The sequence below is a fragment of the Notothenia coriiceps genome, unplaced genomic scaffold (assembly GCF_000735185.1).
Source record: "Notothenia coriiceps isolate Sejong01 unplaced genomic scaffold, NC01 NC01_scaffold00037244, whole genome shotgun sequence".
Lineage (NCBI taxonomy): Eukaryota > Metazoa > Chordata > Actinopteri > Perciformes > Nototheniidae > Notothenia > Notothenia coriiceps.
In genome coordinates, this window is record NW_011369945.1 from 27,245,340 (window position 1) to 27,250,230 (window position 4,891).

The 4,891-nt window shown below is 41.8% G+C and overlaps 1 protein-coding gene and 1 long non-coding RNA gene across 2 annotated transcripts in view; one reads left to right on the top strand and one right to left on the bottom strand.

The window, feature by feature from the left end:
• gtf2h1 (general transcription factor IIH, polypeptide 1) overlaps positions 1–4,891 on the bottom strand; it is a 14,486-nt gene that overhangs the window by 5,343 nt on the left and 4,252 nt on the right. The gene's annotated exons all lie outside the window — the stretch shown is intronic.
• LOC104965136 (uncharacterized) overlaps positions 4,208–4,891 on the top strand; it is a 7,774-nt gene continuing 7,090 nt past the window's right edge. The window contains exon 1 of the long non-coding RNA XR_800523.1: positions 4,208–4,324. This is a non-coding gene — a long non-coding RNA (uncharacterized lncRNA). The remainder of the gene's footprint in view (positions 4,325–4,891) is intronic.

A 4,891-nucleotide genomic window follows, 5' to 3' on the forward strand; every position in this document is an offset into this window, starting at 1 on the left:
CAAAATTCCTGGACTTGTAATTTATTGTTATGAGTAAATCGTTTCGAAGCATGCATTTTGTTCGTTCGAAGTCTCAAAAATTTAGTTCGAGTCTCAAATTTAGTTCAATTAAAAGATCCAATTCTCGACCATTTGAGACACTGGTCCCACCCTGTCTAACATCATCTCCAGACCCACAGAGTAATGTAGTTAGCTAATGATATGACACCCTTTTGCCTTGGAAGTAACACTAGCTTAGCTTGCTATTAAACTTGTTAGCTTGGCTTGTTCACATGTTTTTATCCAAATTAGGTGGATTTTTTTTTACCAGATTTAAAGAAAATTGGCAAAAGACAAAGAAGGAAGTGCTTTTTGGGTACCAATCCTCTTGAAAAAAATCACATCATAATCACTTTAATATGTTTCAATGATAAAGGGAATGTTTCATAAATTACAATTTCCTCCAATATCAGAACAAATATTGCAATTGCATTATCAGTCAAAGTAATAGCAATAAGTAATTATTTCCAAATCATGCATCCCTAATTTCAGCACCAACTTTGGTTTGATAGCTTTACATTAAAACACATTAAATCTTTGCAACTGCTTTCAGTATGCATTTATCTGCTTTAAATGTGTATCCTTTGGTCTCCGAAACATCAGTGTAACCTCTTTAAATGCTGCCTGTCCACACTCCAGCTTATCAGCAGCACAGTCTTGTCTCTCTCAGGGACAATTAAGGTATTTTAATCTTGCAGTCAGAAATTATTTTTTAATACATTCAAAATTTAAGTAAGCAGTTATTTTAAACATAAATCAATCAGGTGGATACTAACTTGGAGCCATTTTGCCCTCATTGTAAATGCTAAAGGTTGCCTGACAGGCAGGTGACTAAAAACAATATATTTTGTTCACTATATAAGACCCCATGTACACGGGAACGTTTGCGTTTACGCACCAAATTCGTTTTCAAAAAAAGTCTTCCATTCACACGCATTCGGCTTATTTAACGTGTCCGTTCACACGAGACCACTGGAAACGCTGTAGTACATATGCCGGGCCTGTAAGTGGCGCTGTACTTTCACCACAAAATGCAATCATGCAAAATGCACTTTTGTACGTCTTTTATACATGAATATGTGTCCCCGGTGAGTCAGGGAACTCACCAAGCGTCAGAAAACACAACCCTCTCTCTTTTCCTCCATACCCAAATCTCTAAAAACGGGGCTGCAACGGATCTGATACAGACTGATGCAGATTTTAAAATAGTCTGACGTCAGGAACGTGGAGCTCCGCCTATATGGCCAACTCTCCACCTATCAGGGGAATGGGGGGTTGGGCCACGGCCATTGCCGCTCGAAAGCGCTGGAGATGCTGACCAGGAGACCAGGCCTGTAAGTGGCGCTGTAGTCTGCCACAAAAACAGTGAAGAAGACTTCCCGCGCATGGTTGCCCTTCTGTTTAATCTCCGCTGTGGCTCGTTTTCTCCCTACCTGAGGCAAGCGTTTGCTCCTGCTGCTGTTATTCAATGCAATCCCTCCCTCGCTGTAATTCTCTCCGGTAGTCCACCAGCAGATGACAAACACCCACCTCTCCGCCTCTTCCAAGGAACGAGGGGACTGTGCGGCAGAGTTTCTGTTAGATTTTTTTTCGCCGGTCAACATGTCCGTTAAAGTTTAAATCTTCCGGACAAAATTTGAAAAGTGCCGGTCAAAGGTCTTCTTTGTTATTTATTGAGCTTTAAAACAAATGAATAATGACTCTATATAATGATATAAGAATAAAACACGAAGGACGTAAATCTCTTTTTCTCCCCCTCTTCTGAGAGCCCAGCAGCTGATCTCAAAGCACGCTCCCCTCTCCTGCAGGGGGGCGTGGTCAGCTGCAGCTCATTTGCATTAAAGCTACGTCACAGAATCAGCTGTCTCCTCCTGATTGGTGGAGTTGGCCCAATAGCCGTAGCGCCACTTCTGTGACGTCACAGAAGTGTTCAAATCTGGATCAGTCTGTATCAGATCCGTTGCAGCCCCTTTTTTAGAGATTTGGGTATGGAGGAAAATAGAGAGGGTTGTGTTTTCTGACACTTGGTGAGTTCCCTGGAACACCGGGGACACATATTCATGTATAAAAGACGTACAAAAGTGCATTTTGCATGATAGCAAACCTTCTCTGGATGTAAAGCACACATGCGCAGCCGTCAGGTCTCAACAGATAACCTTAGATGTTAAGTACTGCTCCGTGATCAAAACTCCACAGGTAACTGCCCTCTGGGGCTCAGTCAGACAGTTAAAGCATATTACTAGCATCAACCTGGCATATGGAGATGGCACACACACACACAAGCTTTTACATTCACTATCAGAATGGCCTGCAGTGACTCAGTGGGGAGCGAAGCAACAGGCAAAGAGGAAGGATGAAAGTTGAGGGATAAGTAGAAGGACTGTGGAGAGAGTGTTAAAGTTAAGGTGATTGAGCAGAGGGAGTTAGTGGAGAATCGGGGGATAGGGGATAAGAATAAAGATGGAGGGGGTGGGGTGGGAAGGCAACTGGTATTTGCAGATGAATGTGGCAGCCAGCAGAATAATAGACAGAAAGCCAGTCAGCAGTAAAAGGAAAGACAATAGAGGAAAGGCATTCACTGGCATCTGCAGCCATGTGTGGAATTTACATTTGTGTGGATGCATGACTGTTTATTTTTGGACAGATCTGTTCCTGAAGAATGTTGGCTAGTTTTGGTAGCTGCCTACCTGCCTCTTAAACACTAACTTTAAAGAGAATCTGGACAGAAATGTTTAACACTAACAAGTGTAGCACTCTGACCAGCAGCAGGTGTTAGGACTATGTTTTGTGTTGTGAAGAAGAAAGAGCAGACATGAGACTGGCTGAGCAGAGAAGAATTCCCAGTGTGGCGATTGGCTAACAGCTGCAACACAGACAAATCCACCAAAGAATCTCCACAGTGGATTCCTTGAATTCCTCCTCGGGTCTCAGCTGACATCTTGAGCCAGCTGTAGACTTGTTGTTCTGAAGAAAAACTCATTGGTAATATTAACTTTCTTAGGGGTGTTACATATTAATGAGACGCATAATAGATATTTGGAACCGATACAAATCTGTAGTAAAAATAAAAACAATTTCTCAAATATATGTTTAAAGGGGCCCTTTAAGCTTTTTGGGTTTTCCCTTTCCTGTAGTGTGTTCAATACGTTTATGTGAATGTAAATGGTCTGCAAAGGCTAACATCCCAAAGTTCCCTGAAACACCTCCATTGCTTTGTTTACTTCCCTAACGTAGTGGCGTCACGTAAAACTTGCGCTTCTATTGGCTTGCGCTCCAACACAATAGGCGCGTTCACACCGGAGTACTTTTCCCCCATACTTTGCCCGTTTAGTTCCGTTAGTACCCCTTATGTCGCGTTCACACCAAAAAGAGTACTTAGTGCCGGGAACTTTTACCCCCATTTTTATTGCCTGCTAAAAAAGTACCAATTTCTATTGGCTGTGCAAATTGCAAACCACGCCCCGTAAAACACTGAAAAGTTTTTTGAAGCCGCCATTGTATTTGCTGTTATTAGCATTATTAGCATTAGCCCCGCGCACCAACGGAGAGAGAATAACTTATAGTGTACTTAGTGCCGGCACTAAGTATGGCAAAGTACTTGGTGTGAAAGCGGCTATTGTACGTAATAGGCTAAGGGACGGGACATCTCTCTGTTGTGGTTGACCTGAAAAATAATATAATAGGGTCCCTTTAATGCCATCAAGCATATGTGTGCAATAAATAGTGCTGTAGCAACGCGTCGACTTAAAAATATCGTCGACGACATATTTCCTCGTCGACGCATTGCCACACACACATGGGTCACCCAAAACAACAACAAGCAGTTCGCAATCGCACTTTAAACACTATGGAGACTGAAACGGCTACCACCTCCTCCTCACAGGATTGCGCACGAAGCCCTGCAAAAAGCCCCCAAACAAAAACATCTCGCCTTAGGTCTTCAAAAGCATGGGAATACTTTAAATTTAGTCCAAAACGCAAAGGCATTGTTATTTGCAGTCTTTGCCAAATGGAGTTGGCATACCACACTATCACAACAGCGATGTTGGAGCATTTAAAGCGGAGGCACCCCCTTGTCTCTCGTGGAGGGAACAATGATAAGTAAGTACTAACTTTGGCTAAATTAATTCCACGTTTGTGTAGTGTGTTGTGCAGCTTGAGTTATGTGCACTTCTGTAGTGCTAACTATCTTATAGTTCTCCGTGCGGTTTGTTCGTGCTTGGTTGGTTAGTAGTTAATGTTAGCTACCTAGCTAGCGGCGCCAGCTGTGTGTTAGATAACGTTTGTCAGCATTTAATGTTGGCTGGAATGGTAGCTAGTTTACGTCTGCAGAACACCGCAATCTAGCCGCTACTAACCCGGAACGAACAAACTGCACAGAGAGCTAACTCATGTTGTGGTCGTTTACGAGTCAAACAAACATTAGACTAACGTTGGTCAGCTTATAGTATCAATTTATGTCAACTAACGGAGCCAAGCAATGTCCAGGCCAGGGCTGCACGTAAGCTGGTGCGCAGTTGTCATGCATTTCTCTACTGTGCACGGCACAGTGTTTGCACTACTATTTTTTATCTTTTGTAATTTTGTACAGAAAGAGTATTTTTTGTTGGACTAGTAAGAGTAAACAGGCTGGGTCTTTTTATTTTGTATAATTATATTCTATATTTTTTTATTTTGCTGTGCAATAAAAAAAAAAACTATATTATTAAGAATTTTGGTAATTTATTTGATACAATATGATTTTTTATTAATCGAAGCCAGAAAAATAAATCGTTAGATTAGTCGAACCTAATGCGATAAAAATAATCGTTAGATTAGTCGATAATCGATAAAATAATCCGGCGATTAAATC